Below are 26,626 nucleotides of genomic sequence, written 5' to 3'. Positions count from 1 at the left end.
CACCAGGGCTGTGAGCGTAACACATGGAAAAAGCCACCTTATAATACTTGTTAAGATTAGAAGTAAATTAAACAGTGAAGTCAAACCCAAACGTTCCCTGCACTCTCTGAGTTTCGTTCTGTTTTGCTTTGTTTCTGTTTCCTCTTGAACAAGGACTGACATCACATCTGCCCGTGTGGTGCCCGTGTGGTGCCCGTGTGGTGCCCGCGTGCCTGGCGGCCAAGCCTTTGGATGCAAAGAGGGAGGGAGCAGTGGAAATAAGGGAGGAAGGACTGCAATCAGGACAGTCTCCTCTTTCTACCTGAGCCTCACACTCTGGTTTTCCAGGCTCCAGATGGTGATCATGATTGTTAAAAAGCAAGCGTTATCCCTGTTAATGAGGATAATAAAACTGAACAATTCATGAGCACCAGCAACATATGGGGCCCCCCACAAAACACAGATTTACCCTGCATTATCAGGAAATGAAGTTTTCCACATCAGTGGATTTTCTGGGAAATTAGGGCTTACCTCTTCGGCTACCATATTTCTTCTGAAGATATTAACCATTTGGGGTGGAAATAGGTGTCAAAGGTGTGGGACCCTTTCCTGTCTTCCTAAACTGTTTGTACAAACACCATTCTTTTTCTGGATGTGTCATTATGAACATGCAATGATGCCCAGGGGGAGAGGGGTGTCTCCATTTGTAACAGATTTGGGTTGTTACTAGGACAGCCCACTTCACCTTGGTGTAAGGTCAGCTGTGTGACGGCTCACTGCCCCTCACGGTAAGCATTTATGTGAGAACCAGGGCTTTCTATCCTTAGCGGGGTATCCCCTACAGGCTTGCCACCCAAAAGGGGGTCCACAGAAGAGCAAATCAGCACCTGGGAGGTGATGAGAAAGGCAGACTCTCTGCCCCTATCCCTGACCTGCTGAATGAATTAAACTCTGAATTTGAACAAGATCTTCAGATGATTTACACGCACATTAAAAGTGGGAACAATTACCCTCCAGCTGTGCTTGCCAGTGTGTCCCCGCCCAGTTCCATCACCATCACCTGAGGATGCCTGTTGGCATCACAAGGACATGCAGACCCCAAAACCAGAACTTTCTGGAAGAGAAACCCAGGCATAGAGTTTTATCATACTCTCGGGGGTCATTCTGACAGGCACCAATATGGAATAGCTCACCATAGATTTCGCTCTCTGGGGGGTACTCAAATTGTTTTCTACGTTAATGCCAATTCTTCATTTCAACTTCTACTAACAAACCAAACCCACGAACTTTTGCAAAGCACGGGAACTTCTGACCAAACCTCCTGACGAAGGCATTTCTGCAGCTCCATCACCATTTCTTGAGGCTCCAAGAACTTGACTTTACATTCAGGGTCGGGAGTACTTCTCCATCCCAGCACAGAGCTGCACATTATTGCGGGGCTTGCCAGGGTCGTGGACTTGGGGCTTCTGCAGATGCATCCACGTTGACAAAACTCAAATGCCCATTGCCTCCTCGGTGTCCGTGGGCTTCTCCTGCTGCTCCAGGCATCTGGGGCCCAAGGGGTAACTCGGCCACCAGTGGCTGGAACCGGCAGTGGACACCCAACCCTGAACTCCCAGACCACAACCTAGATATCCCCTGCTCTCACACGTGAAACTGCTCTCCAGGGCACACACGTAGTCTTTATTAGTCTTCATTAAACTGAATGGCATTCTTATCTTTTTGTTTCCTGGGTATCTTGACTCCTCCTGCACTAGCAAGCTGACAGGTATAAGTCCTTTTTGTCTAAGCAGATACAATCCCGTTTCTAATTTTCTGACTCAGCGGTTATGATCTCTGGCTGTACTAAATGAAAAAAGCCAGACAAAAAAGGCCACATATTGCATGACTGCATTGACATGAAATGTCCCGAAAAGACAAATCCATAGAGATAGAAAGTAAATTCATGGTTGCCAGGAGCTGGAGGGGGTGGGGAATGGGGAGTGACTACCAGCAGATACCAAATTTCTTTTTGGGGGTGACAAAAATAAAATGCAGAATGAGTGGTGACGATTATATAATCTTGTGATTATAATAAAAACCACTGATTGTACACTTAAAATGATAGAGATCTGAACTATATCTCAATTTTTAAAAAGAAGTTGGGCTTTAGAATCAGACCATCTGGGTTCAAATCTGGCCTCTGCCACATCCCAGCTGTGTTACCTTGGACACACCAATTAACTTCTTCAAGACCCAGCTGCATAGTCTACAAAGAGGATGATAACAGTACTTATATCATAGGTTTGTCATGAGATTTAAATAAGATAATCTTTGTATTAAGCCTGGTACATTATAAGTGCCAATAAATGTTCATGGCTAACTTTGAATTCAACAATTGTCAAATTTCAAAATGCATGAGGATTACCTGCGGACCTTGGTAAAATGAATGTCCCTTAGACTAAGGTTTATAAGCCTGGAGTTGGCTTCAGAATCAGCATTTTAAATAAACTTACCATTCTGATACAGATGGTCTGAATTGATACTACAATAAATACTGTACTACACTCTTATAAAATGAAAAAATTGATAGCAAATGTTTTAAGAATTATGTGTTATCTTCCCACTTAGGATGTAGAGAACTGGAAAGAACGTGACTCCTACCCTTACGGCCAAAAAAACTGTTGGACAATCTGCAAAATCACAACTTTTCTTGAACCTATTGGAGAGCTAGGACTGCAGGATAACCAGCTAACCCCAAATCCAAGGAAACTACAGGCACCTCCAGAGAGAGATAAATATAAGCACTTTATTATCTGGGGCCAATGCCACTGGGCCCAGATCAAAATGATTCAGCTAAAAATGTCAACAAATTTCTAAAGGCTGAGCTTAGGTCAGCAAGAGACTATAGAACCCCTGGGGACATAGACAAAAGCAAATTCCTACCCTCTTGTGGGTTTTCCTCCACAGACCTCATTTAAGTATACACAAAAAAGATGGGAAACAGGACATGAGTCTTCAGGTAGCATCCTCTGTGATGTAGGCCTGGGGAAAAGGAGTAGCTCTGGGAAATGCATGAAATTCCACCTGGATTCTTATCCCTTATCAAATCTAGCCTTGAAATGTTGGTAGAATGGCAACAACCCTGTCAATCTTAGGGTGCTGGTGAAAAAGCTATTGAAGCTGGGGCAAAGGATCTAGGGGTGGAGGGGCAAACTCTATAGCCTTGGGAAGGAGCAGGAATATATTCTAGACTCAGCCCTATAGCTAAAGGTAAAGGACAACCACTACAAAAGCACCACTTCCAAGATCCAGAGACACTAAGACCTGTCTACAACTGACACTTAATTAGAACATCAGAGAATGCTTCCCTACCACGAGGCCAACAAACATCTAGTAATAAGTGAGAGTATTCTACTGCTCAAAGGGTGCAAAAGCATGGGAGACACCCCCACAGAAGCATAGTGCAAAGGGAAGATCTACACCTGAGGGTACAGCAGACACTGAGGGAAAAATACCTTCTAGCAAACCAGCCACCACCCTAAACCCCAGAGGAATTTAAAAACTATCCTACTGAAAGTAACCATAGCAACAAGACCCAGACTGGTTCAACTGCTAAGAAGGCACACTCAGTCCCCCACACTAAATGCTAAGAATCAGAAAGACATGCCCATTTCCAGGTGTAACGACTATTTAACTCAGTCTCTGATACCCTATACAAGACCTCTGGGTTTCGTCAAAAAAATTACACGGTATATGAGGAAATAAGAAAAACACTGTCAAGAGGCAAAGCAATCATCAGAACCAGACTCAGAGATGACACAGATGTAAGAACCATCAAACGCAATTTTATTTTTTTAAAGATATTATTTATTTATTTGAGAAAGAGAGAGAGCACAGAAGGAGAGAGAGAGAGAGAAGCAGACTTCCCACTCAACAGAGAGCCCGATATGGGACTTGATCCCTAAGATTATGACCTGAGCCGAAGGCAGATGCTCAACTGACTGAGCCACACAGATGCCCTCAAACAGGGAATTTTAAATAAATATAATTACTATATTAAAAGACTCTAGTGGAAAAGGTGGGAAACACACATGATTAGATGGGTAACTTCCATCAAGAGAGGGGAAGCTGTAAAAAAGAATCAAATGGAAATGCTGGAAATGAAAACCTTACTCAGAGAAATAAAGAATGCTTTGAATGGGCACATCAGTAGACTTGAAATAGCCAGGGAAAGAATAAGTAAATCTAAAGCTAGATCAGTAGAAATTATCCAAACTGAAACCCAAAGGAAAAAAGAGTTGAAAAAAAAAATAGGGCACCCAGGAATGGTGGGACAATATTGAACATGCTAATATGCATGTATTTGGAATCCCAGAAGGAGAAAACACAGCAGAAAAATATTTCAAGAAATAATGTATTTATTTATTTATTTATTTATTAATCTTTCTCATTTTTAAAATTAACATATAATGTATTATTTGCCCCAGGGGTGCAAGTCTGTGAATCTCCAAGTTGACACACTTCAGAGCACTCACCATAGCACACACCCTCCCCAATGTCCATAACCCAACCACCCTCTTCCTACTCCCCTCTCCCCAGTAACCCTCAGTTTGTTTTGTGAGATTAAGAGTCTCTTATGGTTTGTCTCCCTCCCAATCCCATCTTGTTTCATATTTTCCCTCCCTTCCCTCCACGGACCCACTGCCTGGATCTCAACTTCCTCATATCAGAGAGCTCATATGAGAATTGTCTTTCTCTGACTGACTTACTTCACTTAGCATAATACCCTCTAGTTCCATCCACGTCATCACAAATGGCAAGATTTCATTTCTTTTGATGGCTGCATAGTATTAAAAATCCTATTCTTCAAAATACATTGTTAATAAAAAGCAAGCCACAGGGAAATACACATCAAAACCACAGTGAGATCCCACGGTACACCAGTCAGAATGGCTACAATTAACCAGTCAGGGACTTACAGGTTGTGGAGAAAGGGGAGCCTCCTACACTGCGGGTGGGAACACAAGCTGGTGCGGCCACTCTGGAAAACAGCATGGAGCTTCCTCAGAAAGTTGAAAATAGAGCTGCCCTACGGCCCAGCAATCCCACTACTGGGTATTTACCCTAAAGATACAAACGTAGTGACCCGAATGTTTATAGCAGCAACATCCACAATAGCCAAACTATGGAGAGAACTTACATGTCCACCCACAGATGAATGGATAGAGAAGATGTGGTTCATATATTTATTTATTTTTAAGATTTTATTAATTTATTTGACACAGAGGGAGAGAGAGATCACAAGTAGGCAGAGAAGCAGGCAGAGAGAGGGAAGCAGTCTCTTTGCTGAGCCAAAAGCCCAACACAGGGCTTGATCCCAGGACTCTTGAGACCATGACCTGAGCTGAAGGCAGATGCTTAACCCTCTGAGCCACCCAGGCACCCCGTAAGAAATAATGTATTTAAATTTATCATTTATTCCATTTTTAGTGCTCTTTATTTCTTCGTGTAGATCCAAGAGTCTTTCTGATATCATTTTCATTTGCCCGAAGAACTTCCCTTGACATTTTTGCACTCCTAGGTCTGCTGGAATTAAATTCTTTCAGTTTTTGTTTGTCTGATAAGATTTCTATTTCTCTCTCATTTTCAAAAGTTATTTTTCTTGGGTATGGAATTCTGGGTTGACCTTTTTTTTTTCTTTCAGCAATTTAAGAATGCTATTCCATTGCCTTCTGACTTATATAGTTGCCGACAAGAAGTCTGCTGTAGTTGTTATCTAAATGCAACGTGTCTTTTTTCTTAGCTGTCTCCAAGAATATCTCTTTGTTTTTAACAGTTTGAATGATATATATAAACGTGTGTGTTTTGGTATTTATCCTGTGAGGTGTTCTCTGTTGGGTGTTCTCTGAGTTTCTTGGATCTCTGCTATGGTTTCTTAATTTTGGACCTATCTCTGGTTGTTAGGAGGGTGTATAATTTTTTAAGCTGAGAACTGACAAATCTGTAAATCTTAGCCAGAAAAAGAAAGATTGAGAAGTGAGTTTCATAAAAGAAGATTCTGAGCAAATGGAAAAAATAGCATGATTAATGGCCTACAGATGATAGATTCTTACATTTAAGGCAAATAAAAAAGACCATTATAGTTAAGTAACAGAAGGGTAAATGGGAAGATGCAGTAGATCAGGCTGGACAGATGGGATACATTTTGGAAGACTGTGTAACACACGTTAATCATTTATTCTTAGGGTAGACACTGAATGACATAATCAGATATAAATTCTTAAATTCCTAATTCATAATGGTCATCCTGCCTACAGAGTAGAGAGTACATTTGTACATAATATCTTAGAGCCAAGGGCCTACACATTTCCTTGCATGAAGTCTCAAGCTCTGGGCTCCTCTTTTCTATCTTTCTTTGCTATACCTTCTATTACTAATACTTATTTCCTAGTCTTCCTGCGAAACTTGGTCCATTCATTTGAGTCTTGCTAAGTGTATATCAGTATTCTCTTTTCTCCATACAGTTCAATTATATTTTCTACTCTTGTTTATTATTAGATGTGGTCTGAGTTCTGGCCATTACGAGCAAAAAAATAAACTTTTCACTACACCACTAAGATGTAAGGATACTTAGTTACAGCATTTAGCCCACTCTGACAAATACAAAAAGCAACCACGTAATCACAAAAAACTGTTTTTTAGATGACTAGTAAATTCCTTGAATCGATATATTATTTATATCTTATAAATAAATATAAATATAAATATTAAAATACATTATTTTAGAAGGGTAAGAATAGATAAGTAGAAGTTTGTGTATTCTCCCAACTCACACAACAGTGAGGGCTACATACTTTACCAATCTACCTCTAGGAAGTCTCTGACAAAACTCCTGGGACTCATGTTCTTAATTAAGCATGAGCAGAACAAAAGGAAGTGCCTTGATTTTATAACAGGAGGATAAAAATCCCAGTTCCTCTGGCCCACATGACCTCAGAAAAATTATTGACCTCTTTGGTGTCCATGTTTTAATCTGAAAAGCAGGAATAATACCAGTCTTCAAGGGTAATGCATTACACAGGAAGGATTAAGTGAGGCAATATTTCTGTAGTAGATTGCTATAATCACCCATATCTATAGTCTTTATCAAGTAGCTTTGTAACTGCTCTAACAAAAGGAATGAAGCACATTTCTGCATACCTTGACACGGAGTTCATCCCTGTGACTTCCTCTGGTGAGTCTATGAGTGTATGAGGACTAGCATGTTTCTGCTTTCTCTCTTGTGCCTCTTCTGCCACCTGAGGACATGTCTGGGTTGGCTTGTTGAAAGATAGGAGACATGGATCAGGGCTGAGTCACCCAAGTCACCTCAGCTTAAGGCCTTCCTAGATCAACTGATAGCAGCCCATCTCCAACTAAGTGAACAAGGCTAGCCAAGATTCACAGTCACCTAAGAAACCTCTGGACACATGACTAACACTTATTGTTGTATGGCAGTGAGATGGCATGGGTCTTTGTTACATGGTGTCATTTTGGCAACAGATAACAAATAGATTCTGTGAGATTAAGTCCCAACAAACTGTAAAGTACTGCACAAATGTAAGTATTAAAGCTCAGGAAAATTATATATATTAAATAATTACATTTCTATAATTATATATTTATATACCTTATATGTATATTTGTATATTATATATAAATATTATGTATATTCATATAACATTATATTAAATATAATTATATATATAACTTTCCTGAACTTTAATAGTTATAATAGATAATATATATAGATTTTATAAATAAACTAAATATATTAATATATATTAATTATATAATTAAGTTGTATATAATTTCTATGTATGTGTGTATGTGTATACATACACACACATATATATATACATATATGTATGTGTGTGTATATATATATATATATCCAAGGACTCTGTTTGCCTATGACATAGTGTCTATGAAAAAAGCTCATTAAATCCTTATTCAGGGAGTCATGTAATCAAAGTTTGAGTTGGGAAGAACCTTGGAGGTGGTCTAACCTACTCTGCTACTCAGGTATGTAGTCTTTTCTTTTCTTAGCCACATTGGTTCTCTTTTTTGTGTACCAACAGATTTGATTTCTCTAGCTCCTCTAAGCTGAAACTTCCTTACATCTTTCCCTCTCTCTAGAAATACCTATGTGGAACCCAGGAGTTCTAGTTCCATCCTTCTCAGTTGGCCACTCCTCTACCTTGACATCTGTCACCTATGCTCTGGATGTGCTGTGATTTACAATTTTTCCAGATGCCTTCAACATGCAGCCACTTTACAAACTAAAAGTTGTTAATGCCATATCATTCATCACATTTTCCTGCATATTGCATTCATCTTAAAGACCCAGCTTATTGCATACAAGAGTACCCTCTTTGAATATGGAAGGGCTGGTCTACAAAACCTCATAAAATAAGCATCCTCCTGGATTTCCAAAGGAATGGAAAACCACAAAAATAAATTGGAAGAGAAATCAGGCAAGCTGTTTTTTATTTTGTGAAGGAAGGAAGAAATTATTTAGCCTCATTTGGGGCTCCTTTAGGCACCTCACACATTATTATCGCTGAACAAATGCTTATTATTCTTCTTTGCAATGAGGTAACCTGAGATGGACCTTTTCTGCCCTAAAAGGAATCAGGAGTACTTCCAAGTCCCATTTCTGCATCCTAAATGGTATCTTCACCTTAGCAGCTGAAGGATCTTTCTTTCTCTAACCTAGAAGGCAAGAGGCAGAGTGCCTGTCTACAAAAATGACAAATCAGACATGACATACATACAGACCTATTACTTCTGTCATATTTCTCCTCTTAACTTTTCTCAGCAATTAAGGTTTCCATGAGCCTCCCACTCCTTTTCAAATCTGCTCGTGAGGCAGTTGTAATTAAATTCCCTTGATTTCCCAATGCTGCTGCTTTGTAAAATAACTTTATCTTAGAAAAGTTCCCTTTCTACATTTCCCCACACACCCTTTCTTGACTTGGACTGTGATGGTGAACAAAATCTTTTCCTCCCTCTCTTCCATGCCTAAATTTAAGTCGAGCACTGCATCCTCCAGGAAATCCTCCCTGATCATCTATTTTAACACCCTCCCTCGGGGCTCCCACACCGCTTTCTATGCACTTCTATCATATTCACCACGCAGTCCCATAGTCATCAGGGTCTTACTATCTTCCACACTCGGCCTGCACACAGAAGACAGGCTCATGCCTCGGTTGCCTTGTATGCCCGATTTACCAGTAGAATTTGGAAAGAGGAACACTGACCCGTTGCTTACATACCCTCACAGCAATGATTTTGTTCCCCTTGTTGGTAGGCTCCGTGTGCAAAGCTAAATCAAAGATTGCCTTTGTTCCTGCCTTGTTAGCATCACAAAGAGAATTTACCTGGAGATGAGTATCATGGAATCTTCTGAAATCATCAAATTATTTGAAAGAGAATTTACCTGGAGATGAGCACCATGGAATCTTCTGAAATCATCAAATTATCAAATAACTTTTGGGTACCTGGTCTGGGGCCAAATTTATACAAAGCACTATGGTGGGGGGGGTGATGAGGAGGCTAATAAGAAAATATAAAACTAGGTCTCAGACAATAAGAAATATATCATTTAGTTGGGAGTTCTTTTGTTTTGGTTTGGTTGGGTTTGAATTTTTTAGGGGGAAGGGGCAGAGGAAAAGGGAAAGAAAGACCCTCAAGCAGGCTCCATGCCCAGCATGGAGTCTGACATGGGACTTGATCTCACCACCCTCAGATCATGACCTGAGCCAAAATCAAGGGTTGAACAATTGAGGGTGGCTCAGTTTGTTAAAAGTCTGCCTCTTGATTTTGTCTCAGGTCATGATCTCGGGTCCTGGGGTTGAGCCCCATGTCAGGCTCTGTGCTCAGCAGGGAGTCTGCCTGAGGACTCTCTTTCTCCATCTCCCTCCGCCCCTCCCCCAACTCATGTGCGCAGCCATGTGCTCTCTTTCTCTCTCTCAAATAAATGAATAAACCTTAAAAAAAAAGAGAGAGAGAGAGTTGGACACTTAACCAACTGAGCCACCCAGGTGCCCCTATGTAGTTGGGAGATTTAAATATATGCATACAAAACACTAACTTTACATCAGATTCTGTGAGTGTGAATAAATTACATACACAGTACAGCAAGGGGAGAAATTCAGAGGGGAGAGTGCAGGGAAAGGAGGAAAGTCAGAAGGCTTTTGAGACAGTTTTACAAAAGCAGCTAGATTTGGGTCTCGAAGTAGAGTAGGATCTCAGGGAACAGGCTTTGCAAGGAACAGCATACACAAAGGTATAGAGACAGGATCTGTGCATTCTATTCAGACTGGGGAAATAAATAAGTAGACGTGCCTGGCTAGGACGAAGGCCCCATGATGAGGAATAATGGGAAACTGGGTTCCAAAGCCAGACCAAATTATCTTGACTTGCCCCCCAATAAAAAGAACTGCCTAAGTCACCTACTTTGAAAAGGCCCATCAAATCCATGTCTTGCACAGGAAATGTGCACTTAGTGGGGAATGTGCAGTGTTACCATAACTCAGCCACCACCAATTACTCTTCAAGAACACCATGTTAACTCTTGGTTAACCAAAAGAAATTTCTCTAGTCTGTGCCCTCCCTAACTCAACCAGCCAGTACATATAGCACCCACAGCATCCTTCTGTCTGTACTAAACTCCCTAAATCAAAAATGAAGGAGACAGAGTTCCTCACTTTTTTTTTTTTAAAAGATTTTATTCATTTATTTGACAGAAAGAGAAATCACAAGTAGGCAGAGAGGCAGGCAGAGAGAAAGGAGGAAGCAGGCTCCCTGCTGAGCAGAGAGCGCAATGCAGGGATCGATCCTAGGACCCTGAGATCATGATTTGAGCCAAAGGCAGAGGCTTAACCCACTGAGTCACCCAGCTGCCCCAGAAATGCATTTTTTCATCTTCTTTTTCTTCTTCCATACTTCTCTCTCTCCTACCATTTCCTACGCTCAGGATTATTTTAGGAGTTCCACCAGAACCCAGACCTCCTGTAGCCTTCCCTTGTTAAACACATTTTAAACATGCTTGTAGATTTAAAAAGAGGAAAAAAGAAAACAAGCGAGTAAATAATTTAGAGGTGAAAGGGTTAACTTTGGAGAGCCTTCCATACAATGTTAGATCTTCAGCTATTCTCTCCTCGGTGGTTAAGAGTTGGTTCCATCTGCCAGGAAACTTCCTTTGCATCTCCCTCTGATGAGAAATAAGACAGGTCTCTTCTTGTCTAAATGGAGGATTGAATCCTTGACCACACCAAGACAGCACTCTTTAACTCACCCTTCTGAGCCAGACTTTGACGAGCCCCGGAAGCCAGCTCTGAAACAGCACAGCATGCCCGGGAAACCCTCTCTCTTCCCATGCCAGGCCATGTGTCTCTATCATTCCTGAACTTCCACCTGCTCTGTGGTCCTTTAGCATTTCAGAAACAAATAATTAAATGTTTCCCTTCATCAGATATTATCTTCTCGTGAAAGGCTTTGGCCACTTTCCCTGATAGATCACCATTCCCTCTCCAATACAGACTCTGAACTTCTCCTTTGCTCCTCATCCATAAACATATGCAGCCTTGAACTATATTTACTATAAACAGCCTACATTTCAACTCCTCTGTGGCATCCTAAAACCTCTCTGTGGGCCCAATACCTTGGGTTTGTTGGGATCCTGGGGCCCAGCCCTGTTGGTCTTGTTCTCATAAGTGGACAGGGACAAGACTATGCCAAAGAAACAATCACACTGATCTTCTCACTTAATCACAACTGCAAAAACCAACATTCCTAGAGCATTTGTAAAATGCTTTCATATCAATGACCTGTTTTTTCTTCAACCTAATCCCCGTGTAGTAGGATTTCCTTGATCCTCTCTGAATAAGAAAATGGACGTTAAAAGAAGATGAAGTGGGGCGCCTGGGTGGCTCAGTGGGTTAAGCTGCTGCCTTCGGCTCAGGTCGTGATCTCAGGGTCCTGGGATCGAGTCCCGCATCGGGCTCTCTGCTCAGCGGGGAGCCTGCTTCCTTCTCTCTCTCTGCCTGCCTCTCTGACTACTTGTGCTCTCTCTCTGTCAAATAAATAAATAAAATATTAAAAAAAAAAAAAAAAGAAGATGAAGTAACTTGCCTTTGGTCAAGCAGGACGTGTTGCTAGGGAATCTATTTAAGAAGAGCTCTATCTAGATCCTTCACCTGACACCATAAACCAAAATGAACTTCAGACAGATTAAAGACTTAAAAAACAAAACTATTAACAAAAGGAGAAAATGTAGTTGAAGATTTGCCTGATCTCTGGACAAGAAAGATTTTTCAGGCATAAAAACACTGGAAGAAGTCAAAAAAGGAAAAAAATTATCCCATCAGTCTACATAAAAATGTAGATACTACATATGTCCCAAAGCCAAATAAAAACCCAACAGCTATCTGAGGAGAAACTGCCTGAAAAATGGCCCAGCTGTTGTGGTACACAGGCAGCCATGCTCAGGCACCAGCTGGGGCCAGCTCAAGAAAGTGGGACTTTGGTTCAAATGCTGAGGCCACTTCCAAGTTGCTCATCAGCTCTCTGCTGAAGGGACATTTGAGTGGCTCATGGCCAAATATTCATATAAAAGACTGGAAGCTCACCCAAAAAATAATAGTGGTTATGGAATTATGTATTACTTTTATTTTCTTCTTCATACTTTTCTGCATTTTCCATGTTTTTCCCCAAAGCATCATAGTCAGGGAAGAACTCAGAAGAACTAGGTTTTGATTTTAAAATGAGGGCTGGGGTGTCTGGATATCTCAGTCAGGTAAGTGTCCCAACTCTTGGTTTGGGCTCAGGACATGATCTCACCGGTTGTGGATGGAGCCCCGCTCAGCAGGGAGTCTGCTTGAGATTCTCTCCCTCTGCCCCTGCCCCTACACACTCTCTCTCTCTCAAATATATATATATCCTTTAAAAAAATAAGAATTGTCAAAGGACTTCTGTTCTACTTAATCATTCTCAGTCTTATCACCCCATGTCTTCTCAGAGGGATGGCTCTAATGTGTTCACGGTTTACTTACAGACATTTGAGTTGGGCCATTACTTTCAGAACAAAACAAAGCTTTAAATTACACACATCCACACAGAATACTGTTTTTGGTTTGCTTTCTGAGGTCTTGGCTTCCTTCAAGGTTTGGGAGGAGCCTTCCAATTTGCTTCTCATAACCACTGCGTTGGAAGGAAGCAGCAGCAGGGTTTGGTGGGGAGGAAGCTCCCACTTACTGTCGGCACCACGTGGGGTGGGTCAGAGGGTTCGCACCAGCACATCAGCTGTGATAGGTGACAACGCCACGTGACAGAGAGCAAGGTTCAGAGTCAAGCACCTTGATGCTCATCTAGTAAGAGCTGGACACAGGATTCACTCCAGGTTGGTTTGGCCCCAAAGCTTGGCTCATTCATTTATACCTCACTGCTCAGTCAAGCTACCTTCACATCCTGCAGCTCAGTCAGTCTGGGGGAGCCGATCACTGGAAATGCCTTGGTCTGCAACATGCAGTTCTGCCAAGTGTGGGCTGAGAGTGAAGAGACTGTGTCCTAACATCACCTTTGTCAAAGGGGCCAGTTGACTTTGGACAAGTTTGTTTTCATTCCCACAGAAGCAGTGGCTGGGACTAGTGGTTTCAAGTAGGCTTTCCCGCTCTGAAACTCTGACTCCCTAATATTCCTTTATGCATGTGACAAAGGTGCTCTTCACAAGCCAGGGCTCTCATTTCTCCTTAAAGGGCAGAGTTCTGGGGCGCCTGGGTGGCCCAGTGGGTTGAGCCGCTGCCTTCGGCTCGGGTCATGATCTCGGAGTCCTGGGATCGAGTCCCGCATCGGGCTCTCTGCTCAGCAGGGAGCCTGCTTCCCTCTCTCTCTCTGCCTGCCTGTCCATCTACTTGTGATTTCTCTCTGTCAAATAAATAAATAAAATCTTAAAAAAAGGGGGGGTCAGAGTTCTTTAAACAGTTCCCTATGATAGCATTACCCAGAACCACTGATGAAGTCCAGCTCATTTACTCATTTACTGTTTACCCGCAGAAGACTGGTAACCATCTAAATGCTACCAGTTACATGAGCTGCGGCAAAGCAGTACCAACAAGAAAAAGAATTGGGAGATTTGGCCAACATTTTTGATGCTCACTCAGCTTCCAGGATCCCACATTCTTACATTTTTCTCCTTCCTCCCTGGCTGTCCCATCTCAGTCTCCCTTGCTGCCTCTTCCTCCCCTTCCCAACCTCTAAATGTTAGAGGGACCCTGGAGTCGGTCCTGGCTTTCTCCCTACATTCTTTCTCTGCATTCAATCTCTGATGCCCCTTGGGGCCCAGGGGTTAAAATATCATCTGATGACACCCAAATTTCTTATCTCCAGTGCTAAGCGAAGCCATGTCCTCCAGATTCATACATCCTATTGCCTTCTAAATGTTGGCACTGGGACATGAAACAGGCAGCCTGAGTTTAGCACACCTGAGCCAGAAAATAGCAATCGCCACACTAGCCCCTCCCTCCCCATGGCTCCTCATTTTAGTAAATGTAAAACATTCTCCCATTCAGATCAAAAATCTTGGAATCACTTTGTTTCTTTTCTCTCACACCCCATACTTGGCAGATTCTATTTGCAAAATATAAATCTGTTCGACCAAGCCACTATCACCTGCTTCCTGATTATGGCTACATCCACTGGGCCACCTGGTCACCCTCAATTCCACTCTTGCCCCCTCGACAGTCTGTTCACCTCACAACAGCCAGAAGGAACTTTGTAAAACACCCATCAGTTATCATCCCACGGCCCAAACCATCAGTAGCTTCATGTGTCACTTAGAATAAAAGCTAAATTCCTTAGCACAGCCTCAGGGCCTGTGGGCTATGTCCCCTGCCCACCTCTGTGACTTCATCTCCAATCACACCTCATTTTCCCATAGCCACACCTTCCTGTTCCTCTAACAGGTCAGGCACATCCCCCCAACCCTGGGATCTTTTGTTCATGCCCCCACTCTTCTCCTTTATGTCATCCCCCAGGCTGGCCTTCCCTGACCAACTTACGTAAAAGGACCCCCCATTAGGATCCAAAATCAATGTACATAAGCCCACTGCATTTTTATACGTTAATAATGAAGCAATAGAAAGAGAAGTCAAGAAATCAATCCCATTTACAATTTCACCAAAAATAATAAAATATTTAAGAATAAACTTAAATAAGGAGGTGAAAGACCTGTACTCTGAAAACTGTAAAACACTGATGAGAGAGGAATTGGAGATGGACAATGAAATGGGAAGTTAGTCCATGCTCACGGACTGGAAGAACAAATATTGTTAAAATGTCCAAACTATTCAAAGCAATCTATAGATTTACTGGAATCCCTATCAAAATACCGACAGGATTTTTGACAAAACTAGAAGAAATGATCTTAAAATTTGTTTGGAACCACAAAAAACCTCAAAGAGCCAAAGCAGTCTTGAAGAAGAAGAACAAAACTGGAGGCATCACAATTTCAGATTTTAAGTTACACTGCAAAGCTGTAGTGATCAAAACAGTATGGTACTGGCCAAAGGCAAAATAGGCAAAGGGAAAAGGGCGGTCTCTTCAACATATGGTGCTGGGGAAACTGGACAATTACATGCAAAAGAATGAAACTGAACCACTCTCTTACACCATATACAAAAAGAAATTCAAAATGGATGAAGACCTCAATGTAAGAGCCGAAACCATGAAAATCCTAGAAGAGAGCACAGGGAGGAATCTCTCTAACATCGGCCATAGCAACTTTTTTCTAGATATGTCTCCTAAGGCAGGGGAAATAAAAAACAAAATAAACTACTGAGGGCACCTGGGTGGCTCAGTTGGTTAAATGACTGCCTTTAGCTCAGGTCATGATCCTGGAGTCCTGGAATCGAGTCCTGCATTAGGTTCCCTGCTCAGCAGGGAGTCTGCTTCTCCCTGTGACCCTCCCCTTCTTGTGTTCTCAATCTCTCTCTCTTTCTCAAATAAATAAATAAAATCTTAAAAAAATAAAATAAAATAGACTATTGGGACTACATCAAAATAAAGCTTCTGCACAGCAAAGACAACCTATGGAATGGGAGAAGATACTTGAAAATGACATACCTGATAAAGGGTTAGTAGCTAAAATACATAAAGAACTCACCCAAATCAAACCAAAAAACAAATAATCCAATTAAAAAGCGGGCAGAAGATCTGAACAGACATTTTCCCAATGAAACCAGACAGATGGCCAACAGACATATGAAAAGATGCTCAACATCAGCCATCACATCAGGGAAATGCAGATATCAAAACTACAACGAGATATCACCTCACACCCGTCAGAATGGCGAAACCAAAAACACAAGAAGCAACAAGTGTTGGCGAGGATGTGGAGAAAAAGGAACCCTCGTGCAGTGTTGCTGGGAATGCAAACTGGGGTGGCCACTGTGGAAACCAGTATGGAGGTTCCTCAAAAAATTTAAAATAGAGCTACCCTTCAATCCTAGTGATTCAATGCTAGTGATCACACTAGCACGTATTTAGCCAAGGAATATGAAAACACTGATTCGAAGGGATACATGCACCCTTATGTTTATAGCAACATTATCTATAATAGCCAAGTTATAGAAGCAGCCCACGTGCCCATTGGTGACAGATGGATAAGGAAGATGTGCCAAATGTATACAATGGAGTACTATTCAGCTATAAAAAAGAATGACATCTTGCCATTTGCAGCAGCATGGATGAAGCTAGAGAGTCTAATGTTAAATGAAAGAAGTCAGAGAAAGACAAAAACCATGTGCTTTTCACTTACATGTGTAATTTCATAAACAAAACAAATGAACAAAGAGGGGGAGGAAGAAACTGAGAAACCAAATTCTTAACTATAGAGAACAAACTGCTGGTCACCAGGAGGAAGATGGGGAAGGAGGTTGGGAGAAATAGGGGAGGGGGGTTAAAGAGCACCTCGGGCTAGGATAAGTGCTGAGTAATGTACGCAATTCTGAATCATTCTATTGTACAGCTGAACCCAATATAACGCTGCACGTTGACTATAGTGGAATTAAAATTGAAAACTTGATAAAAAATAAACATTGTCTAAAACATTTAAAAAAATAAAAAACAGGGGCACCTGGGTGGCTCAGTGGGTCATGATCTCGGCTTCCTGGCATCAGCAGGGAGCCTGCTCCACACCCCCTCCCCGCCCCGCCTGCCTCTCTGCCTACTTGTGATCTCAGTCTGTCAAAGAAATCAATAAAATCTTTAAAAAATAAAATGAAATAAAAAACAAACATACTAGAATTAAAATAAAAATTAAACTAAATAGATAAATTTAAAAAGCAGATAAATAAATAAAGGAGCCCCATCACTTCCTCTCCCGAGGAAGCACAGAGCTTTGCTGTCTCCAGGTTATAGCTCCCTTGAGCTCCTGGTGACTCCTGCTATCCCAGCCCTCCAGGCTGCCAGTTCCAGATCACACCAGTCTCAGAATCACTCATCATTGCCTTGGATAAGGTGTTAAAAGAGTACAGCCGAAGTGCACCTTTCAGTCAGAGATGAAGCAGCTGTTTTCCTGCCCTACCGCTTGTCCCGGGCCTGGCTCCACGGTAGCCAAGACCCACAGATGGGTTCAGGGATGGTGAAACTCCCTGGGACGAGGGAGTGAAGGGCTTGTCCAAGGTTGCACAGCAGTTTAGGAAAGCACCAGGACTAATCTTCAGTGCCCCACATTCCTGGCTCCAGACTCTTTCTGGCTAGATCTCCATGCAAGGGCCCTGCCACGAGCCTACCCCTCCGCTCCACTCCTGGTTTTCAGAGGAGGGAGGAGGAGAATGAGTTCTCACAACAGAGCAGCTTCTGAAAGTTCAGAAGGGGCACTGGTCCATCACGAGGGCTGGGGGCCAGCCTGTGGGCACTCTTGGAACCTTCAGGAACACCCTAGTCATGTCAGACCTCAGCCTCTTTCATAGACTTCCACACTGTCATCTCCTTCCCATGCTCCACAGTCCGCTGTATGTAAGCTGACTACAGAAACTTCTTTTCTTTAAACAAGAAAAAGAAAACAAAACATAAAAGCAGGGTACATTAAATAAAGCAACTCTTTGCTTTGCTGATGCATGATCAGAGGGAGGAATCCCTAAGAACACACCAGGGACAGGAGATTCCATTTTTAATAAACGTATTCGTCAGAGACTACACACTCACCCTCTGAGAGTCAAAATGAATGACAAGCTTTGGGAGTCACAGGTCCGATAGGGACAGAATCAGGAGGCGGCTGTGGATGTAGCTTTCATGTAAAGCCTCCAGGAAGTTCCTTTTCAGGGGTTTCCTATTCAGGACACGAGGTGCTGGGCTCCTACGATCTGGCAGAGATGGGCAGAGTTTGCCTGCCCTGCGTGCCCGTCGTGTGGCGGAGCCGGAGGTCTGTCTCCAGGCAGCTGGGTTCTAGCTGTGTCCCAGCCTCACCAGACACATCCTGGGACTCTTCAGTCCAGGAACCTTGTCTGCCGGGCTCGCTGGGCTCCGAACCACAGGTATCTGAGCAGCTTCCCCCGGATGACCTTAGTCAAGCAGTTCTTTTGGAAATCTCCTGGGACTGGGTTTAGACCCTGACAAGTCTCCAACAGCTACTAATAACAAACCACATTTTAACTCACCAGCAAATCTGTAATGATGAGGTGCCTGGGCAGCTCAGTCAGTTAAGCAGCTGCCTTTGGCTCAGAGCATGATCCTAGAGTCCTGGGATCGAGTCCTACATCGGGCTCCTTGCTCCACGGAGAGTCTGCCTCTCTCTCTTCCTGCTGCTCCCCCTTTTTGTGCTCACGCCCTCTCTCTCTCTCTCTCTCTCATACACACACACACACACACAAATAAGTGGTGAAAAGAAAAATCAGCAATGATTACTTCACTTGCTATTTCTTGGGGGAAACATGTTAGTGTCTCATTTTGCATTGCTGTTACACATTCTGTTCATAACCCAGAGCCATTACAAAACTGCACAAAAATAACAGCTACTACCTTTTGTTAAATACTTTTCTGGAGGCTGGGTACCCAGTCACGTCCGCCTCACTCCACAGCTCACATCTGCAACACCAGATGATAAGGCCTCTCACCGCTGAGTGTCTGGAGTGTCCAGAGGATGTTACTGGCATCGTGAAAGAAAGGACTCTGTTATGGACTCAAACTGTGCCCTTTCTACTACTTCACCAGAGGGGTAACAGCAAGCTCCAGATTAGTTTCACACTCCTACAGCTGGGTGTGCAAAGACATCCGCCTTCAACAAGGGGACTTTTTTAATTTAAAAAATTGCATCTTTTATTTATTTTTTTAAAGATTGTATTTATTTATTTATTTATCAGAGAGAGAGAGAGAGAGAGAGAGCACGCACAAGCAGGCAGAGGAAGAGGGAGAAGCAGGCTCCCCGCTGAGCAAGGAGCCCAATTCGGGACTCGATCCCAGGACCTTGGGATCATGACCTGAGCCAAAGGTAGATGTTTAACTGACTGAGCCACCCAGGAGTCCCAGAATTGCAGCTTTGATATGGCACGCCAAGACAATACTCAGTTGGCTCATTTGTCCTCTGAAGAAATCTTGATAACGTCCTACTTCATAACACAGACTATTAACTGGCCGTGTAATACCATTCACTTAATTTGCTCCAACAAGAGTGATTCAGGACCCACGATGAGCTAGATACCATGTGACTAGATCTATATTCATGGAAGGCATGGTACACATTCATATAATAAGTGGGTCCCTGGGTCCCGAGCTGCTCTCAGTCTAGTAGGGAAAATGTGGAATTGTGGTGCATTATAATAAGAATTGTCCTAAAAGTACAAAGACAGAATAACTGTCTGGAAGAATCCAAAGGGGCCCAACATTTAAATGGGATGTGGAATTTGAACTGGCTCTGGAAGAGCGAGCAGGAACTCGCAAAGCCACGAGAAGATGAGAGAGAGAATCCAAAGGGTAAATAATGTCGGGGGGCTTGGCCCGCGGCAGGTAGCAGCAGGCGCCGCCATCTGCCGCCGATGTGGCAAGCTGGGAGCACAGGAGCTGGGAAAGGGAGGTCGGGCCAGGGCCTGAGGGTCTGGGACACCATCGGTACCCAGGACAGCGGGGAGCCATACGAAGTTTCTGAGCAAAGGAGCGGAGCAATTAGAGAAGGCTTTCCTGACAATGAAAGATCACTCTGGAGACTGTGTGGCCAGCAGATTAATAGGTATCTGGGTCTGGGTAGATTTTATGGCCCTGAATATTTAACTCAATGAATTTCCTAAACATGGAAAGCATGGTCCATTTTCATGCATTTCTGCCTCTCTCCCTCTCTTTCTCTCTATGGCAACTAATCTTAATTATCACAGAATTTAGAGTTCAAGAAGCTATCTCACCTGTTTATCTTCAAAGGGAACAAGTCAAGGGTTTATGCTGAGTATTAAATGTGCATTTTTAGAGGTTAAGTCTTAATTAAATAGCAACTAAAGTGACATGCAGGTTACTGAAAGTGTCACTACCTGAAATGATAGGGGGAAAAATATTTTTAAAAGTTGCCATTTGAGGGACGCCTGGGTGGCTCAGTTGGTTGAGCGGCTGCCTTCGGCTCAGGTCATGATCCCGGCGTCCTGGGATCGAGTCCCACATCGGGCTCCTTGCCTGGCGGGGAGCCTGCTTCTCCCTCTGCCTCTGCCTGCCACTCTGTCTGCCTGTGCTTGCTCTCGCTTCTCTCTCTATGACAAATAAATAAATAAAATCTTTAAAAAAAAAAAAGTTGCCATTTGAAGCATTGTTAATAAAAGAAGAGAAAATTCCTGTTAAAAGGCCACTCATCATACCCTGCTGTCTACTCGGACTGCCCCCACCCGGGGGGCTTGTAAACAACAGAAATTTACTTCTCACAGTTCTGGGAGCTGGAAGTCCAAGATCAAGGTGCTGGGAGGGCCCTTTTCCGGGTCTCAGATTCCTTGCATCCTCCCAGGGCAGAAGGGGCTGGGAGCTCTCTGGGGCCTCTGTGATGGGGCATTCATCCCCTTCGTGAGGCTTCACCCTCACAAATTAATCTCCTCCCAAAGTCCTCCCCTCCTTACACCATCCATTGGCCTTTAAGATTCAACCGTAGCCTGGGCTCCATTTACTGCATGTAAACTCACGTCCCTCGGGGTCTCAGAACACCTTTCTCCATCACCAAGGAAGTCTGTAGAGGACATATGATCCAGTCGACCCCCTTGTCTCTCCACACCTGCCACCTCCCACCACCTCCCCATCCCCCACCACATATACGGGCACACACCCAACCCGTGGCACGGGGGCTGTAGCCCAATTCTGCCATTGTGGTTTAGCCGACACTGTAAGTTTAAACAGAGTCATCCCCAAAGCATGAAAACTGGGGTGACCATCCAGGACAGCAGTAAGTGGAAAGGGAAGCCACCTCAGTAGGATCAAACAAAAGGGGCAGACCCAGCACCATACAGAACTATCTATACTGGGGCGCCTGGGTGGCTCAGTGGGTTAAGCCGCTGCCTTCAGCTCAGGTCATGATCTCGGGATCCTGGGATCGAGTCCCGCATCAGGCTCTCTGCTCAGCAGGGAGCCTGCTTCCCTTCCTCTCTCTCTCTGCCTGCCTCTCCGTCTACTTGTGATTTCTCTCTGTCAAATAAATAAATAAAATCTTAAAAAAAAAAAAAAAAAAAAGAACTATCTATATAGTCGGTTGGTCACGTATTCACAGAGATCAGCAGGTGAAGCCCAGCTCTGGCCCAGGCTCTAGGAATGTTGAGAAATCAGAAACAGCCCCTCTCCTCAAGAAACATCTATCTTTTTTGATGCTTCTTGTAATTCTGTAACTGCTTAAGTTGTTCAGAGGAGGAAACTGAGGTTCAGAGATATTAATGCACTTCAAGACCAAGTACACCATGTGGGGAGAGACTAGGAATGAGACCTGGGGAGAGGTGAGCACTGGGCCACTGGCTCGGAGCACAAGCTCAGGGGAGCACATGTCATAAAAGAGGTCCCCAAGTCCAGGGGACAAATGTCCACACAGGGACCCCGAGTGAGAGGTCCCTTGGCCCCAGACCACTGCCTCGGCAGGAAGCAACGCAAACCATTATGTTCCCCCAAAGACCACCTCAGCACTAAAGTGCATGTGTGTGCAATACACACACACACATTCACACACACACACAAAAGGACTGGACTTCCTAACCATAGTCAAGATATTTAGGAAGCAGTGCATAAAGTAGTCAAAAGTGTGCAGCCGCTGGAGACACAAAGGCCTGGGTTCGAATCCCAGCTCTGCTGCTTACCGGCTGGGCAAGCTGCTTGATCTTGCCACGTGTTAAGAATCCCCATCTCAGTGCTGTGGGAATTATATAAGGGACAATGCATGGAATGTGACAATACCAGCTAGTGCCTGGTACTCAGCGATGATCAATTCAAGTGAGCTGTGACACTTCAAACTCAGAATCCCCAAATGAAAACATGATCCGTTCTCACCAGCGGGTTCCTTCTGCACCTGGATACTCTCTCTGTGCATTTCCCCCCACTCGCCCAAATCTGGAGCCGCCCTCGGCCCCATTTCCCATAGGGTCAACCTTCGCCTGTCAGCCACCATCATCATCCCAGGTAAAACTGCTGCTGTGATTCTGCGCACACAGATACTAAGCAAACTGTTCTAGAAGATCTTTAATTGGGCAAAGAAACCCTTATGAAGAAGGTACCACCATTATCTCTATGTTGTCTTTGAGGAAATTGAGACTTGAGGGAAGAAACTAGCCCAGGGGTAGTGGTGGTCAGGGGGGTGCCTGGGTGATGCAGTCGGTTAAGCCTTGGACTCTGGATCAGGCCATGGTCCCAGAGTTGTGGGATGGAGCCCCAGCCCAGCTCAGCAGGGAGTCTGCTTCCTCTCTCTTCCCTTCCCCCAGCTCCTGCACTCTTTCTCTCTAAAATAAATAAATAAATCTAAAAAAAAAAAAAAAAAGAAAAGAAAAGAAAAGAAGAAAGAGAAACTTGCTCAAGGTCACACAGCTATGGAGCTCAAATATTATAGACAGTTTCATTCCAAAGCCCAGATGCTTAAGCCTTCCACTCTACTGCCTCTCCACCAACCAGTTGCTACCTAAGCCCTGTGGATTCTCTGTCTTTGTTCCTCCTGGATCTCCTCCCTGTCAGTCACTGGACTTCAGGCACAGCCTGTTCTGCTAAAGTGCAGGGAGCCCTGTGGGCTTTGGGAAGGGAGCACTGTGGGCTTTTGGAAGGGAGCACTGTGGGCTTTTGGAAAGTGGTATGGGCCACGATGGGGGGCTCAATGCCAGGCTGATGGGGGGTTTGGTCAACAGAGAGCCTCTGAGCCTGAGAAAGGCTGTTGCTCAGCTGGGAGCCACCCTGGGGTGGAGGTAGGGAGCAGGTGGCATCCGGGGCCAGGGAGGAGCCGAGCCCATCAGTCTAGGGGCGAGATACTGAGAGCCCGAAGCGAGGGGCTGGGGCTAGGAATGAAAAGGCTGCATGCGACAGACATTACCTCACCAGGCACAAATACTCCCGAGGCTGGAACTTGGTTTAATAATTCTGTTACTAGGGCAACAGCAAAAGAATCCATCTCGGAGAGAACCCAGCGCGGCCCGTTTCTGCACAGAAGCGCGCAGCTGTAGGCTGGGGGAGCAGGGGTGAAGGCGAGCGGCCAGATGACGCAGCAGGACGCACGCACCAGGATTTTCTCAGAGGCATTTTCCTGACCTTTCATCCTCTCTGGCTTTGGGGAGTGGAGAGACCTTTGCCTGAAATAATTTGTCCAGGAAGGTCGAGAGCTTGCTCCATGAAGCGGGGGGCTATGTGCACCCCGTGACAGGTTAGCGATCCTGCCCCTGCCCCTTGGGACACCGGGGGTCTCGTGCAGAAGGGCTCAGACTGAGAGTCTGCCGGGCAACAGGAGCAAAGGCATTTATCACAAAGTTAACCAGTCGCTCCACTATCTGCTCTGCCCCACTTTTGTCTCACTGGGCCCACGGCCAGGCCGTGGAGGGAACTTCTGTCTGCCCAAAGAAGTGAAACGCTAGGAAGACCCAGGCTGCAGAAGTGGGCTTGTGGGCTCTGATGAGAAGGAGGGACACTCCTTGCAAGGCCCACAGTCGAGTCCGCTTTCTTCTCAGGAGCTCCCTGGGTCTCCCCCCATTCTTCCTGGGAATAGCACAATAACATACCTGTGTCCCTCCGACAGCCGGCCCTTCCGAAAAACTAACAGGCTTTCAAAGACACTAGGAACACTCTGAGACTTAGAGACCTTCTCATCAACCTCTCTCAGGATGAATGGTCTCCTTTTCAACTGCTACGCCAAATGCCAAGATGGCCTCTCTCCATGGCTTCCAGTGAGGAAACCTCTCACGGTGCCCGAGGCGCTTGTGCTCCAAGTTTCTACCTCCCACATTACCTACTTCCCTGAAAATCTGTCCACGAGGAATGCTGAAGGAGAGACGGGACTCAGTCTCCTTCGGTCCTCCTCCTAACTTCCTAGGGCCTCTGTGCGGTACAGATTCCCCCTGAAAGAACACCAAAGGATTCCAGTGCTTCAGAATTTCAATATCCAAGTTTGCCCTTAAGGGCAGGCCGGGAGTAGGGTAGTCATGCGGGATTACGGAGACATTTCCACTAGAGCGGTTCTGCCCTCTCTGGGGCTTTGATAAGTACAAAATGCCCAGTGGTCTGCCCAACGGACACAGCACATTCCAGATTACCTTGGAAAGAATTCCTCCTTATGGACGTGGCTACCCAGGGAATCGGAGTCACCTCAGGCATGGACGAGTCAATGGCTGGTCGCTTTGCCGCTCAGTCTCTGAGTGAGCTTAGGAAGGTTGCTCTTCCTGTTCACTTCCTCGCCTGCAAAAGGAAGAAAATCATACAACACGACATCAAAGGTGAAAGTAAGACTTTAATGCTGAGAAGCGTCATAAACCTTCTGAAAGACAAGGGACCCCAGAGGGTAACGAGATCATGTATCATGGGTGGTTTGGTCTGGCCTGAACTTAATGGACCATTTAGGGCCTAGGAGGGGACAATTCATTCCATGAAGCCTGTAAAAATAATAACGAGTATTTTGAGGCACTTGTGTCTGTGGTGGTGGCGTAGCTTAGTAACCAAGAGCGTGCTCTCAGAGTAAAACTTCCACCGTATCCTGCCTTCATCACCCATCAGCTCCATGACCTTGGACAAATGACACCTCTTAGAGTTTCTTTTTCCTCACTTACAAGATGGGGTCATGCCCCAGGACTCACTGGGCTGCTGGGAGGATCCCATGCCTGACGGGTTGTATAGTAAACAGTAGAGGCTGTGTTGTTTTAAATCACAGTCAGTCTTTAGAGCAACCCTGGAGAAGCCAGATTTGGCATACTGATTTTATCAAAAAGGAAACAGGTCTCTAGATGCTGAAGGGCTTGTCCAAAGTCACCTCACCCCTTCTGAAGCTCATACGACCCCCCTCTCTCTTGTGGTGAAAGAGAATCCGTGTTCTCCTCCTAAGTCAAGGGGCTCGAGCAAAGTCACAACGCAAGTTTCAGGCATAATGACTACTCACGGAAGCCTAGCCATGGGGGCAATAGTATCTAGGTTTGTTAGAAGCTGAGAATGTGATCCAATCCCCCCAGCCCCAAATGGTATATAATTTCAAGACTTCCCTTGGATTCCTCTGGAGAATGAACGCTACGGAAATGTAGCATGTGGAGAAGGCGTGAAAACAAAGGCATCCCTGGGGAACACGGCCACCAGAGGCATTTCCCCTGGCCTGCACGCTCTAAGGGTCCAATCTCCTGAGTGAGGACTTTGGCAAAAAGAGCTCATGGCAAAAAGTGCTCATACCAGCTGCTACTAAAAACAGACCAAAGTTCACAGACAGATAGAAAATAGGTAATAGATAGATAGATAGATACATAGACAGACAGATAGACAGACAGACATATTTGGCCCTTAGGCCCCAACCTTCCGGCCATATTTTAGGACTTTTTTTCTCTTCCAGGCTCCCTTCCTGTTCATTTTCATCTGCTTTCCGTGGTACTTGGCCCAAGCCCCATCCCCGCTAAGATGACCCTGCTGAAAGGGACACAGGCAGTGTCAAAAGTCTGGAGAGAACCAGATATCAAAAGAAGCTCCTGCATCAAAGTGTTTGAAATTCTGACTTTCTAGAGACCTGTATCCACTAAATTCCTGGCCCAAGAAGCAGAACACAGTCTTGACTTCTGTGCCCTTAGGTTGCTAACCCCACGGAGAGTCCTGCGTTGAACACATGAACAGTTTTCCCTTAAGAAAATGGCACCAGCATATCTTTCTGGTTTTCTTCTCAGCAAATAAAAGCATGCGAGAACTCCATGTCTCCTAGCCCGTGTGCCCATGCCTCTGGGTGGAACACCTACTGTGAAAATTCACAGACTGCTTACGCTGTGCCAGGCACCCTGTGCTTGCTTGAATCTCTGTCCCTAGTGCTGGGGTCGTCAGGCTCCAAGCACCTGTCCTCCCTTTGCACAGACAGGGTCTTGCTGGAACTTGACCTTGGAGGGACAGGGAGGCCCTGGGAGAGCATCCTGCCTTGTGTTCTAGAAAGGAAATCAAGGCCCTGGGAGGGAAAGAAACCAGTGCCTTGGTC

The 26,626-nt window shown here is 44.5% G+C and overlaps 1 protein-coding gene across 7 annotated transcripts in view; it reads right to left on the bottom strand.

The window, feature by feature from the left end:
• RXRG (retinoid X receptor gamma) overlaps positions 1–26,626 on the bottom strand; it is a 213,567-nt gene that overhangs the window by 102,401 nt on the left and 84,540 nt on the right. For 6 of the 7 annotated variants that reach the window (XM_059413399.1, XM_059413397.1, XM_059413398.1 and 3 more), the window contains 2 exons: positions 24,729–24,870; positions 4,941–5,002 (listed from right to left, as the gene is read on the bottom strand). The gene's annotated coding sequence lies outside the window, so the exon portion shown is untranslated. The remainder of the gene's footprint in view (positions 1–4,940; positions 5,003–24,728; positions 24,871–26,626) is intronic. The other variant, XM_059413400.1, reaches the window with a different exon arrangement.

Source organism: Mustela nigripes, chromosome 10 (assembly GCF_022355385.1).
Source record: "Mustela nigripes isolate SB6536 chromosome 10, MUSNIG.SB6536, whole genome shotgun sequence".
NCBI lineage: Eukaryota > Metazoa > Chordata > Mammalia > Carnivora > Mustelidae > Mustela > Mustela nigripes.
This window is presented reverse-complemented; position numbering and strand designations above follow the sequence as displayed.